Source organism: Herpailurus yagouaroundi, unplaced genomic scaffold (assembly GCF_014898765.1).
Source record: "Herpailurus yagouaroundi ecotype Mexico unplaced genomic scaffold, PumYag 28, whole genome shotgun sequence".
NCBI lineage: Eukaryota > Metazoa > Chordata > Mammalia > Carnivora > Felidae > Herpailurus > Herpailurus yagouaroundi.
Window position 1 is genome coordinate 58,808,163 of NW_024412376.1, and position 15,976 is coordinate 58,824,138.

Here is a 15,976-nt window from a genome sequence, read left to right on the forward strand (position 1 = left end):
AATTTGTTTTGCCAAAAGGGGTACCAAGGTAATTTGTGAAGACCTCACCTCATTAAAATATTCTTGAAACATGACCAAAAAGAAAGAAGTTAGAGGCCTTTCTTGCACTGTCAAAAAGTAGCCTCAGAGCAGTATTATCACTTCCATTTTATGGGAAAAGGCTCTGAGGCTTATAACAACCTCCCAGGATTATACAGGTATAATCAAAGAATCAAACTCACCATTAAGCCCATGACCTCCACATTACCAATTTATCTTCACCATCCACATTTCTTATACCAAGGGCATGCCTCCCCATTAGAGTGCCTCTAAAAAGCTTAATAACTCAGAGGCTGCAGATGGCCCAAAACACAAAGCATAAAATAGAAGACCACATGGTGATTGCTTCTTAAAACAAGGAGAAAAACAGAAAATCTGCACAGTGAATCAGAGCAAAGATATGCAAGCACACTTTTATAAGTGACAAATGACTCCTAGGTCAGAAAGGCTTTGCTTGAGGGGCGCCTGGGTGGCGCAGTCGGTTAAGCGTCCGACTTCAGCCAGGTCACGATCTCGCGGTCCGTGAGTTCGAGCCCGCGTCAGGCTCTGGGCTGATGGCTCAGAGCCTGGAGCCTGTTTCCGATTCTGTGTCTCCCTCTCTCTCTGCCCCTCCCCCATTCATGCTCTGTCTCTCTCTGTCCCAAAAATAAATAAATGTTGAAAAAAAAAAATTTAAAATAAAAAAAAAAAAAAGAAAGGCTTTGCTTGAATGTAATAACAAATCCTAAAAAAGAACAGATCCCTCAGAAGAAGGAGAGTGGGAGGTAGCAACACAAGTAAAAGAGCCTGAGACAAAAGTTATCAAAGCCCATCAAGCACTCTCCAGAGTCTTGGCTGGCTGTCCCAATCTTTAATGAAAAGAGATACCAAAAAACTGTCAATTTCAGGAAGCCCAAAAGCCATGAAGGGAAAGACTAACAGATTTAACCACATAAAAAATTAAACATTTCTATAAGTTAAAAGATGCCTTTTAAAAAATCAAGACAAGTGAATGTAAAAGAGTAAAAACTATTTGAACACATGTTAGAAAAAAAGGTTAATATTACTACTACTATAAACATCCCCCCCACCAAAAAAATGATAAAGGACAAGCAATCCAACAACAAAAAAATGCACAAAAGAGGAAATGAATGGACAGATCATAGAAGAAGAAATGCAAATACCTCAAAAATATACAGAAAAATTCTCAACCTCACCTGAAGTCCAGCAGCATATCAAAATGAAGGTGTGCTGTTTTATCATCCACAGTGCCAAAAAAAAGAAAACCTTAAGAAGCTAAAAATATCAATAAGTGGGCTGTTAGAATGCTACATACATAACCCTTGAATCATAACAGTTTGACTATATATAATAAAAATAAGTATGCCCAAAAATCCCTGTGTAAGTATACCTCCACATTTCAAAACTGTGCTGTTCAAGGGTCAGCTGTATTTCTTTGTAAATTTCCATTCAGCTTTCCAAGTGGTGTAATACTTTAAACAAATTTATAGGTAAGATAATGATATGTTTATACAGTAAATATATATGATAGAAGATAGTGGTTTCAATTCATTAAAGTTACCATGTTGACTGAAATAATGCTAATCTAATGATGCTATGTATGAGATGGGGTAGTAAGTTTAGATCCATTTTGTCTTTAAACCAAAGAAGAAAACAGCGAGATCTCTCCTTTTCCACTCATTTTTCACCCAGTATTCAAACAGATTAATGGTGCCCCAAAACACCAGAATGTAGATCTCTTATGATCTTTACTTAAATTTTTAATGTTTTGGCCTTAATTTTTATTCAAAAAATATTACACCAAAATAGGATATACCTTGATTACAGAGCTATTTGGCACCCTCTTAAATTCTGAATTTGAAATAAGTGCATCCCTGCCCTAGTTCTGACCCTGTGTCACATCTTTGGTGCACAAGCTCAGATAATGTCAAAAAAAATGTTCAATATTAAAATAAATCTAGTCAATAAAACCTTCTCATATTTTTTTCCCCACATGGTAGCCTGTAGGTTAAAAAAAAAATGTAGTACATAAATGTCATTCATGGTGAGGTTGTTCAAAGTTTGGGGAGAAATTGATGATAATATTGTATATTCTTTATTTGTACCATTTGAAACTTATTGTCTGAGATGGGAAGGAAGATATCTACCAAGATGCAGTATTAACTGGTGGCCAATAGGTTCTAAAATACAAAGGCAAACTATCACTATGCCAGTTAGCACTTCTATCTGGGTTATTCTTTAATTAACAAGAAAATAATTCAGAACTGATATTAGATAGCTATTTATGAAAACAATAAGATTTAGTTTTCTTCTCTGAAGACATACATAAAGCTAAATGAAAAATAAAATCTTCAAGGTTGCTCTCTAAAGGGGAAGAACATTCAATAATGCAAGAAAAAATGTATTTAAAACAATATTAATAACTTACTTATCAACTGTCATTTAGGGAGCACTTTCTGCTATAAGAGATAATGACAAACTAAGATATAAGCTGAAGGTATAGTCAGGAGAAAAAATCCATATAAGAAAAAAACCTCTGAATAAACTACCATGCTGTATACTAGTCCCAGGCACTGTTTTTGAAGTGTTGAAATGTGTTATACAATTATTGAATAAGATTGGACACATTTGTCTCCAAAACAAAGTAAGCTAGCAAATAACTAGCATATTTACTATGATAATTGGGTACAAAAATATGCATTTCTGGATACAAATGCAAATAATTAGCTAAGCTATTACAGGTAGCTCAGCTAAACTCAGTTTGTCAAAATTCAGAGTCTTAACAATGTACGTAATAATGAAAGACTGTTTATTTAAAATCTTTATATAGGGTACATGGGTGGCTCAGTCGGTTAAGCATCCGACTTCAGCTCAGGTCATGATCTCACGGTTTGTGAGTTCAAGCCCCACATCATGCTCTGTGCTAACAGCTCAGAGCCTGGACCCTGCTTCAGATTCTTTGTCTCCCTCTATCTCTGCCCCTCCCCTGCTCATGCTCTAAATAAATAAATAAATAAATAAATAAAATAAAAAATTTTAATAAAAAATAAAATATTTATATAATTAAAAAGTCATTATTTAAAGGCATTCACAGTTATCCTAATGGTGCTTTTTTGTTTGGATTTTGTTTAAAAATAAATGAATGAATGAGCCCTCTTACCTCAAATCCCACTTTGGAGAGCCTTCTGACCTCAAATCCCACTTTGGAGAATTACATATTGAGGCATTTTAAGTAGTGGCAAAACACATGCACGCACACACACACACACACACACACACACACACACATAACCCTCAACATTCACCAGTAGGGGCGTGACCAAATAAAGTCTGAATATAAACATTGTGCAGTTATTAAAAAGAACAAAAATAGCGTTATTTGGGAGACAGTAAAAGTCAGTGGCTAGCACTGTGGACTTGAGAGCTACATTCCCCAAGTTCAAACTGCTGCTCCCACAATCACTAGCTGTGCAACCTTGGGCAAACTAATCACATCTCAGTTCCTCATCTACCCACTGGGGATAAGAGTATCTACCTCATATGTTAGTTGTGCAGGAAATGAGATAAAACATAGGGTCTGACAGCCAGCAGGTACTGGAATGATGCCCATATTGTTTGGGGAATGGGGGTGAAAGCTGTACAAATTTTACAGCATAGATCTACGTTAGTTAAAAATATTTTAGAGTATTTATTAAATATAGTTGAGCATTCAGAGCATAAAAATATTTTAAGCACATTGTACATGGGTTTAATGGTGAGAGGAAGAAAGAAAGTTTTAACTTTTTCTTTGCACATTTGTTTTATTTGGCTTGTTGCAAAGAACATGTAGTTTTGTAGTTTGAAGAATAATCCAATAACATTTTTTGGAAGCGGGGTGGGTGAGGGTACTAACAGAAATGGGGGATACAAAAGCATAATTAAAGATTGGAGAGTGAGTCTGGAAACTGAGAAATTTGGCAGGTTAGAGCACAGAATACACAATGGAGAGCAGCAGATATAAGGCTGAGAGTGAGCAAAGGAAAGGTCTTGTGTGCAAGGAAAAGGAGTGTGGACCTTACCCAGATGTTCATGGAAAAATCTTTGTGACAAAAGAATGCAAAGTACTGGCTGTACTCTGGCAATGTGAAAGAAGAACTCCATCTCTCCACCAAAACAAAAACTTTCTATGGCTCCCTTTTACCTCTTATCAGGATAAACTCCAAACCGAAGTCCATGGCTCTTATCACCAGCCTTCTCACCCTACCCCGCTCCAACCTCAAACTCGACTCCAGCCACATAGATCTACTTGGAGTTTTTAGAAAGCCCTGCTTTCTCCAGGTTCTAGACCTTTGGTTGGACTGCAGCTTTTGCCAGCACTACCCTTCCCCCACCATGCCATTCCTTGTTCTGCCTGGCTAATTCCTCAGAGCTCAAATAACATTTCCTGGGAAACTCACTTCAGTCCCCCAAGGCTCAGTTTCCCTTCTAGGTGTAAACATATCACCCTGACATTAACCTAAAAAGAGTACTTTTGACATTTATTTGTAATTGTCAGTTTATCACCAGCTTCCCCAACTAGACTGCAAACCCATAAGGGCTGGTACTTGATATTATTCCTTGTTGATTCTTCAGTACCTAGCACAGAACACAGTCATATACCTATAAACATTTGTTAAATAAATGGATATATTTAACTATACAAGCCATCTAATTCCCATTTCTTGTATTCTATTTTTTCCCAAAAAGTCTCTGCCTTAATCCCCAGTCTTTTGTTTGTCAGCCCATAGGCAGAAAATCCTCAACAGGTCATATCAGTGCAAGTCTGAGTCCATGTGACAGTTATATTGCTCACTGAAAACTAACATATTGACATAAGGGTTTTATATGTCAATCTTGTAGCTTGGTTAAGTTCTGCCCTAGAGGGAAAAACCTCCATATGATGGCAAAAACTGGCAAAATTCATTCATTCATTCAGCAAATATTTAATAACTCCCATCAATGACAACCTTCATTCTAAACTGTGACAACACAGCAGGAAACAGGACCAACAGCTCTACCATCACGGAATCACATTCTATTGGGGGTGAGCAGAGGGATAGAAAATAAACATGTAAAAATAAGATAATTTCAGGTAGTGCTAAATGTGATAAAGAAAATTAAGCAGGATAGGGAATGATTGAAGTTGAGGGAGACAGAGTATGAGCCTTTAGACATACATCAGCTTCTTTGAGGGGTGAACATTTGAGCTGAGTCCTAAGTGATGAGAATATTCTCAGTCAGGCCTTAGAAAATCTAAGATAGGAATGAGCTTGGAATATTCAAACAAAGATGGAAAAACAATATGGCTGGAACATAATGAGCAAGGAAGGTAATAGGAGAGTGACCATAAGGTAGGTGTAGAATAGATGATATAGGCCATGATAAGGAGTTTGGATTTTATTACAATGGAAAAGAAAGACATTAGCGAAGTATAGATAGAGAAGTGATAGAGTCTGATTTATATTGTTAAATGGTTAATGACAAAGAAGGTAAGAATGGACAAACAAGAAGCTGTTGTCATTGTCCAAATCAGAGCAACTGATTTTATACTAGGATAGTAGCAGTAGACCTATGGAGAAGTGGCTGGTCATGTTTGATATACTATTTTGGAAACAGGGTCAATAGGACTTGATGTTAAATTAGATGTTAGAGGGCAGAGGAAAAGAAGAATCAAAACTGTGATCTTTTGGTTCTTCTTGTCAGAAATTCCTGAACCTGTTTCCTTTTAAAAAGCAGGGTTCTACTGGAGAACTTCCTTTCAATAACCACAACAAAGTCAAAGTCAGTCAAAATTTCTGCTAGTGTAGGACAATACTTGAATTATCTGCACAAATCCATTGTAGAGAATTCAAGAAGAGTTTATTTTGTGTTAAACCTTTTAAACTTGACAGATTTTTTTGCAATCACAAACATAGGTCATTTTATAAAGACCCAAGTGCTTAGAGAATGTAGGTTTGTGTCCCTTTAAAAAGGGCCATTTCCTTGAAATTCGAGAGATATTTATGCCCAGAGCTTCTATTAGTTATCACTTCCTTATTTTGCTTTATAATCTTATTTTCTCATATAATGGCCATACTTTATGCCATTGTTTTATGAATGTTCAAACTAAGGCTTAGCAACCTAGGTAAATTATAGCACAGGAAGAAACAGAATAGCAAGCCCAATTTCCTCAGTCAACCCATTAATGTATTCATTCACCTTCTGTGAAACTTGGGACATAGTGTATGTTAAAGAACTCTTTAAGGCTACAGAGCAATTCTTTTTCTCCTGAACTTAACTCTTCTGATGTTTTATGTATATTGCCCAGTGATAGTCTCTTGGAAAATAACATTTGAAAACAAACTACACTTACTGCTATGCACAAATCTATTAGGAAAAAAAAACAAGCAGCATTGATAATAACTTCATGGCTAAAAGAACTCAGGAAAACTCACAGTACATATTTATTGTGTTAATATTCATAGCACTATTAAGAATGGAGAGTATTTAGGGGACACAGTAAACCACATCCTTCTTCCTACCAAGTTGTGAACAAACTGAAAAACAGGCAAAACAGTAGACAGCTGAGAATTATCACTCTTACTGATAAAGCTGATGCTGGGAACAAGGCACCACCAATGGGAGCAGACATACTTACCACTGAGTCACTGACTGGCAGAGCAGGATGACAGAGACTCTCCCCTCCACCCACTTGAAGACATGTCCCTGTAAAATCTGCAGTAAAAAGAAACAGACCAGAAGGCATGATTCCTGATGGCAGCCTTGCTCCAAGAGTAAAACTGGCCACAAGGCTGAGCTTTCTCACCTAGTTTCTCACCATTCAGCATCTTGCCAATGGGGAAGAGGCCAAGAGGCCCAAGAGGCTAAGAGCGTTAATAGAATCCCCTGCAACTACACTGTATTCCCTACATAATTTTATTGTCTTAAACTTAGTAGTTTTCAAACTGGAGTCTATCTACACTGGGATTCTATAAGTACTTTCCAAGGAAAACACAGATGATTTTTAGGAAATCAATCCCATTTATTCAACTTTCATCTACTGTTTCCTAAAACTGAGCTGCCTAAAATATGACTGAAGTTGAAATGTCACAACAATTCTGTTTTTCCAACTTCCTGTAAAAATCCTTCTTTTCCCACTTATAAAAAACAGACACCCTCTCACTCATCCCAGATCTTACGATGACAAATGTTCCCGTGTACAAAAAAGCTTCTGGAGGCAAGGGAAACAAAAGCAAAAATGAACTATTGGGACCTCATCACAGTAAAAAGCTTCTGCACATCGAAGGAAACAATCAGGAAGACTAAAAGGTAACCGACAGAATGGGAGAAGATACTTGCAAATGACATATCAGATAAAGGGTTAGTATCTAAAATCCTTTATAAAGAACTTCTCAAACTCAACACCAAAAAAACAAATAATCCAGTGCAGAAATGGGCAAAAGACATGAATAGAACTTCTCCAAAGAAGACATCCAGATGGCCAACCGACACATGAAAAAATGCTCAACATCACTCATCGTCAGGGAAATACAAATCAAAACCACAATGAGATACCACCTCACACCTGTCAGAATGGCTAACATTAACAACTCAGGCAACAACAGATGTTAGGGAAGATGTGGAGAAAGAGGATCTCTTTTGCACTGCTGGTGGGAATGCAAGCTGGTGCAGACACTCTGGAAAACAATATGGAGGTTCCTCAAAAAACTAAAAATAGAACTACTCTATGACCCAGCAATTATAGTACTAGATATTTATCTAAGGATACAGGTATGCTGTTTCAAAGGGGCACATGCACCCCCATGTTTATAGCAGCACTATCAACAATAGCCAAAGTATGGAAAGAGCCCAAATGTCCATCTCGATGAATGAATGGATAAAGATGTGGTATGTATGTATGTATGTGTGTATATGTATACATATATATGTATACATATATGTATATACACATGTGTACACATGTATACATACATGGTATGTATGTGTGTATATATGTATACATATATGTATATGTATATGTGTGTATACATATATACACACACACATACACACATCTTCTTCATCCATGTATGTATATATATGTGTGTATATATATGTATGTATACACACACACATATACACATACATGCAATGGAGTATTACTTGGCAATCAAAAAGAATGAAACCTTGTCATTTGCAACCACGCGGATGGAACCAGAGAGTATTATGCTAAGCGAAATTTGTCAGTCAGAGAAAGACAAATATGTGACTTCACTCATATGAGGACTTTAAGACACAGAACAGATGAACATAAGGGAAGGGAAGCAAAAATAATATATAAACAGGAAGGAGGACAAAACATAAGAGACTCTTAAATATGGAGAACAAACAGAGGGTTACTGGAGGGGTTGTGGGAGGGGGTATGAGCTAAATGGGTAAGTGGCATTAAGGAATCTACTCCTGAAATCATTGTTGCACCATATGCTAACTAACTTGGATGTAAATTAAAAAAATACATTAAATAAAATGGTAAAAATAAATAAATAAATAAATAAATAAATAAATAAATAAATAAACAAATAAATAAAATAAACTTAAAAAAAAAAAGCATCTGAGTCACCAAAGAAACAATGCTAATGCCAATGTCAATATTTAATTTAATCGAGGCACGCTAAGCCTGTAGGAAGATTTCCTGATTTTCCTCATCTTATACATCTGTTAAGAGAGAAGCACAGAAATGGTCCAATACTATTTCCGCTTCCACTCCCTGACAATGCCAAAGAATCCTGTTGAGATACCAAAGAGAAATACTGAAGAAGGTTGAGCCTTACTTCATCTGGGTAACAAACTCACAGCAAAATTTCATATATCTGTCTCAGAATTCAAATATGGAAAATTTGTGGAAAACATTCTGGGAAATACTAGTCAGCTACAAGGCACACCTGCTCAGAAATGAGAAAGAACTTGATGTAAAATCTCATTCTCCTATGTCTCAGTTACATATTTCAGAGGATTTCAAGGAAAAAAATGTTAAAAAATTACAAATTTCCAATAAACAGATCAGTGGTATACATAAAAGAAATATGTATCAGAAGTCAGTCAATGTTTTGTATTTTCTTGAGCAATTATACAGACTCACAGGAGAAAATATTTTCATTAATTTTCACCTAAAGATTACTGAATAAAGAAAATCTATATTGTTTTACTCAAACACTACTGCTCATTGTCATTGGTTAACCATTTCTTAACATCATTATTCATCCCTAACTTTTATGGAGATTTAGATATGCAGTTTTCTACATATGGTATTCTATTTTATATAAATGCATTTTGAAATGCATTTACAATAATCATTTAGTCATTTTTGGTAAGTCCTGTACCGAGTGGTATTATTCTGTCTTTTTCTGCCTTCTATTCTGTCTCCTAGCAAAAAATTACATTCGTGAACTATTTGGGAAGAGGGAGCTCCAACCATTTCATTGAGAGACATATTTCCAATAAAATTTTAGTTCTCTTTAGTAGCTATGTGTAAAAATTTGTAATGTGGGGTGCCTGGGTGGCTCAGTCGCTTAAGCGTCTGACTTCGGCTCAGGTCATGATCTCGCAGTTCGCGAGTTCGAGCCCCACATTGGGCTCTGTGCTGACAGCTCAGAGCCTGAAGCCTGCTTCAGACTCTGTGTCTCCCTCTCTCTCTGCCCCTCCCCTGCTCCCACTTTGTCTGTCTCTCTCTCTCAAAAATAAATAAACATTTTAAAAAAATTTTTTAATAAAATTAAAAAATAAAAAGAAATTTGTAACACTGTTATAAGCAATTATGTACTCATAATTGTAATAATAATTCAACCCAGAAGAAATTTTTGACACTTACAACTTTTAGTCATAATTTTTTTTAATTATAAACAAATTTTTATTGCAGAAAAGAATGACAGAACAAGCAGTAAAATATATTTGAACATAAAAATATATTTTTAAAACTCTTGTGGGGAAGTAGAGTGAAAATACAAACTCATAGAAAAAATAATGTAAATTTCTATAAAAATGGATGATGATGAGTATTCAATTTCTATGGAATTTGATTTGATTATATGCATCTTAACCCTTTTTATTTTAAAATATTCATATTTACTTTAACCAGAAATTACATCTTTTGCAACTAATTTTAGGACAAAAAATTTTACACATCAACTTAAAAATTATTTGGGGGGTATGTCAGCAAAATGTATAAAGACCATTGCCTTATGCCTTCAGCTTACCACTGAGATCAACTTCGGATATGGTTATCCTCCTCGGACAAGAAGTCAGAGGTCAGTTAGGGCAATTGTGCTCGCATCTTCATAAGGTCTCTTCTCCCTTTTGTGGAATCTCCTGGGGTCACTGGTATAGATTTTGTTCCCTTGAATGTCCTGAATGGGTCAAAACAACATATCACTAAATCAGCTCCAAGGCTGTTTTGTACCCAAGGCTATAATTGAAAACCTGCTCTATTGCTGTCTCAAATTATGTCCCCCTACCTTTTTCAACATTAATAGAAGTTCCTAAAAGAAGATCAAATGATAACTAAAAATACTCTAAAAATTAAAAGCCAAAAAGATGTGCTCAATTTGATTATGACCCCCTCCCAATATGAATTTTCCAGGGAGAAATGAAAAGTTCAGATACTAAATTACCTAAATTACCTTGGCAGTGAACTTAGCTCCTAAAACTGAAAACAAAAAAACAAAAAAAACAAAAAACAAAAAACAAAAAAACCTCCCCCAAAGGGCCCATCCTGTTAAGCTTACCCAAGCATCCCCTGGCATGGGCAGGCCCCTGTGAAATTTAAGATATGAAGCAGTAGAGTAGAAAGCACACTTTCTGTGGGAGGCCTGACTCCCATGGGAAAGGGGAAAGGGAGAAGGTGGGCTGCATGTGCCAAACTTACACATCAGGAAACTTGTTAGTAGCACTGGAATAGAGTATTGAGAGTTAAGATCATGGCACCCACTCCATACTTCAAGAAATATCTGATGCAGGAAAGAAGTATTTCCCCCTAAAATAAAGAAATAGAACAGAATTATAAGAAACAATCTCTCTTCTTTAAGAAATATTTATTGAGCTCAAATTTCTGAGCTAGATTTGCTGGGAGATTCATAAGTGGATCAGAACTGGATGCTGCCTACCAACCAACCACTAACATTTGTAACAGACACGTATATGTCAATGCCACATATTTTAGGTTTTTGCTGCAATAGTGCCCTACTTCCAGTACCAGTTTTTGTATTAGTGTAGATTAGGTTTTGTTTGCTAGCAAACAGCTCTAAACATCTCAGTGGTTTAGAACAGCAGAGATGTATTTCTCATTCATACGACTGTGTCTGTCACCTAAAGGCTCTTTTCTACTTTGTCCTGAATCTAGGACCCTCACTGAGGTAAGCAACCACCATATGAAACATTGTTGGGGTGACAGATTAAAGAAGGCCACAAATTCTTTATCACTCTTCTCCCCAGTCTCCATTCAAGAGGTGGAGTTTATTTCTCTTCCCCTTGAAACTGAGCTGGCCCTGTGACTGCTTTAACCAATAGAATGTGTTATTTCTAGGCCTAAGACTTACAAGACCTGGAAGCTTTTGCACTTTTGAGAGTCCTGAACTACTAAGAAATTAGGTTACTCTGCTGGAGAAGCCATTGTGAAGCAAGGCCCTGGGATAACACTGGGAAGAAGAAAGCCTTGGCTATTCTCGCATCCAGTCAAGCTTCCTAATTACTCCAGCTCCAGAAAATACCTGGCTGGAACCACGAGACCCCGGCTGGAACCACGAGACCCCAAGCAAGTTAAGACAGCTGCCCATGAGCCCATTCAATCCACAAAACCATTAGTGATAATAAAAGTTACTCTTTTTTTTAATGTTTATTTTTGAGAGAGAGAGAGACAGAGCATGAGCATGAGCATGAGCATGAGCATGAGCATGAGCATGAGCATGAGCATGAGCATGAGCGGAGGAGGGCCAGAGACAGAGGGAGACACTGAATCTGAAGCAGGCTCCAGGCTCTGAGCTGTCAACAACAGAGCCCAACACGGTGCTTGAACTCGTGAGCCTTGAGATCATGACCTGAGCCAAAGTTGGACACTTAACTGACTGAGCCACCCAGGTGCTCCAAACCAGTTACTATTTTAAGTCACTAAGATTTGGAGTGGTTTGTTATACAGCAATAACTAAAACATTCCATCATTTTGCCAAGAGGAAAGAGGGCATGAGACATTATGCATTCTTTTCTTAAGTTTATTTATTTTGAGAGAGAGAGAGGGAGAGCATGAGCAGGGGAGGGGAAGAGAGAGAAGGAGAGAGAATCCTAAGCAGGCTCTATGCTGTCAGCACAGAGCCCGATGCAGGGCTCAAACTCACAAACCGTGAGATCATGCCCTGAACTGAAACCAAGAGTTGGACGCTAATCAACTGAACCACCCCGGAATCTCCCTTTAAAAAGAAAAAAAAAAAAAATTTAGAAATTGTGCATTCTTTAAGCTTTTACTTGGAAGTGATACAGACCACTTCCAATCACATTTCATTGGCCACACTGAGTTCAAAGGAATAGGGAAATGCAAGTCTGCTATGTGTGTGGGAAAAGAAATGGAAATATTTGGTGGCCAGTACTATTACCTCCCAGAGAGAGGTCAGGGCTGGAGAGGTACATCTTCCATAGAGATGAGAAGTAAATCACTAAGTAGATAAAATGTCAAGGAAAAAAGAGTAACAAGAGGAGAAAAGAACACAGATAATGACAGATGCTTATAGATGACCTCTGGGTGAAGCAGGGGTGGATTATAAGGAGGAAAAGGGAGGTGGAAAAGACTCAGAAAAGGAATATCTACAGATGCAAAAGGAGACACGTAGGGATCCAAAGCAGAGTTTCAGTAACAAAATGGTCAAGAAGAGCATAAAATAAAATGGATAGTATAGGGAAGAAATTGGTAGAAATTCAGAGAAAGAGATCATTGTGGGGTGATACAGCCTGGGACAGAGGCAGAATTAGAGAAGGAATTGGAAGGTAACAGAATTTGGGTGGAGAAAGGATTAAGAAGGGCACTCTCAATGAGGAAATAGAATGAGTAAAGTCTTGGAGTGGGGAATGAATTTAGCAATGGGGAGGATGCAGATTAGGTATTGTAAAAGGAAATGCATCGAAGTAATAGAAGTTATGTGTAAAGATTAGGTTTGCTGCAGAAGGGGAGGAAGCAAAGCCATTTGTGGATTTATAGATGACTTTGAGTGCCAACTGAGATTTCTGAGTTGTTTCCTTTAAATAGCTGAGTGCCACTGGAGATAGGGTGTCCAAGTTAAGAAAATCAGTATACAGGACTAGTGCCTTCACGTGGAACAAAGAAGGGAAAGAAGAGCAGAAAGTTACTACAGTATTCAAAGCAGGAATATCCTACTGTGAGGGATTATTACCTGGCAGAGAAAGAACTGCCTTCTCAACCAATTCAGGGGGCTTAGAATGAGAATAAGTTGCTCAGAAAAAAACTTTAGACCGGGGGCGGGGGGGTGGGCTTCAAGTGTGGAGAAGTTGAGATATTTATTTTATCAAGGATATAGAAGAAAATGTTTGACTTTTTACTCTCATGGCAAACAATGTTGGTTACCTACCCAACATTCCCCACTCTATTTTCTTGACAACTTCAATACTGCTCAACTCATCTCTTCCTTTCAAACCAATCAGGGAAAAGAAACATACATGTGTATAATTCAGCTCCAAGGTAAATCCTGATGGTTTAAACCACTTGGTTTAACCACTCAACTAACATCTTTCTAGGGGAGGAAAGAAGATTGTTTTTTTTTTTTTTGATGCCCCAATGTCAGGGGTGTGCTACTGTCATTTAGTGGGAAGGGGCCATAGATACTAAGTGTCCAGAAATGCATGCCACAATCCTGCATAAAACCTGCCAAAAGTCAGATAAACACTAACCAGACATGGTAATCCCAAGCTCCTTGTCAGTTACTGTTTAGGGAATAGTTAGTGACCCAGTTCGGTCAATAACATACAAGGAGTGGCCTGCTATGCAGCTTCTCAGGTGGTTTCTTCCTGCTTATTGAGATCATCCCAATTGTATCTATCTTCTCCCCCAAGCATCTCATCCCAAGCATCCATCTTCTCTCCAAAACCAGTTTCTTCCTAATCATCCTGTTTCCATCATTGGCATTTCCTGTTACCAACTCCTGAAGCAGTTATGACATCTAACCATTAACCTCAGGATGACCACTCAGATTTCCCTGGGACAATCTAATTTTAATCCTGTTCTCCCAGTGTATAGTGCCACCTTTCAGTTCCAAAAATATTCTAGATTGGAGACTAGACCATATGGTCACTTACTTTTCCCAATTAAATCCTGTTCATTCTGCCCCAAGAAAGTACCGGGGTGAGCAAACTATAGCCTATAGACTCTTTTTGTATCTCTGTAGATCAAAAAATGGCTTTTACAGGTTTAAAGAGTTGAAAAAAAAATAGTATTTCATGACACCTAAAATGTCAGTGTCCATAAATAAAGTTTTACTGGAACACAATCATGCTCATTCCTGTAAGCATCTTTTAGGTTGCTTTCTTACTATAAGACAGTTGAGTAATTATGAAAGACAGGCCTAAAATATGTTTGGCTCTTCATAGAAAAGCTTGCAGACCCCTGCCCTAATGCCACTTAGTTCTAAGTTTCCTCATTTCTTGCACTAATACCATAGCCTACTAACTTGTTTTCCATGCTTTTCCTACTCGTCTTTAATACATCCGGTAGATAATCTAGAGAAGTTTTATCCGGTCATTTGCCCCTTCAAACTCTTCAATGGCTCCTCCAAAACGGGCAGTATAAGTCCAAGCCTATCTGTTGACTTAAGACTACCAACCTAATTTTCCAGACTTTGCTCCTGATTACTGAAGCGAAAATGGAACACTAGCCGTTTCCCTAATAAGTACTTTAGTTCGTATCATATGCCCCCACTGCTTTTCGGGTCTCTCCTCCATCGCCCCTGTTCCTCAAGATTAAACGAAAATTGTTACTCCCTTAATACACCTTCACTCATTTATCACACCGATTGTTCACAGCAAGTAGTTCTTGGGAGTGGGCGTGGGGGAACTCCCTGACACAAAGACAACAGACTAGGACACGAGACAGCAAGTCAAAGGAGTTGAGTGCTTGAGGTAAGGAGCCCAGAATAAGGCTTCAGAGGTGAATTTATACCAGATTTTTAAAGGACTTGAGAGGCTAAAAGACTGTGAAAGACTTAGGGAGATTTAAAAAAAAAATGTAAATAAAGCTGAATGAGCGAATCAAAGGACCACCTCATTCTAGCCACTTCCCTACCGCCACGGACTATGATTTAAGCGGTAACACCTTTAGTCTGAAACCTGAAAGAAAATTCTACAAGCGAAGTCTTGACCAAAACCACTCGGGAGTGGCTGCTCCGTGCTAGCGCAGGCAGCGAGTAGATTCCGGATGCCAAATAACCGTAGGGCGGGCACTGTGCACTCTTTCCGCGACATGAAGACTCCAGTTCGTCGCCAAAACTTTTGGGCGGTAACTTGTCTGCGCGCCCACGCTCCCAGCTTCCGGAAAGGCGCGCCGGCGCCACAGGGGAAAAAGGGACGCCCCTCAATAGTTTGCGCCAGCAGTTAAAACTAAGTCGTGGCCTCCCACAAGCCACCAACCTGCGCCCTCGAAAAGGCGACCCAGCGAGGCTCCCGCCTCCGCAGCCGCCTAGGCGCACGTGAAGTCCCTAGCGGAGCAAAAGCGAAGAGGCGGGAGTTCGCGGACACGAACTTAGACCTGGGAAAGGAAGCGATTCCAGAGCGCACGCGCATTGGGAGGGGACTGGGCGGAGCCTTCCTCCCGGAGGAGTTGCAAAGGAAAGGAGAGCGCGTGGCGCTCCGGAACTCGCGCACGCGCCGTAGTCTCACTCGGCCTGTGCGCGCG

The 15,976-nt window shown here is 38.4% G+C and overlaps 1 long non-coding RNA gene across 1 annotated transcript; it reads right to left on the reverse strand.

Moving 5' to 3' along the window:
• Positions 1 to 9,979: 9,979 nt before the first annotated feature.
• LOC121029762 (uncharacterized) lies at positions 9,980 to 15,824 on the reverse strand. The gene is made up of 3 exons (XR_005789879.1): positions 15,712 to 15,824; positions 10,958 to 11,065; positions 9,980 to 10,439 (listed from the first exon to the last, which is right to left on the reverse strand). It is a non-coding gene; the product is annotated as an uncharacterized LOC121029762 (long non-coding RNA).
• Between the last annotated feature and the right edge of the window lie 152 nt (positions 15,825 to 15,976).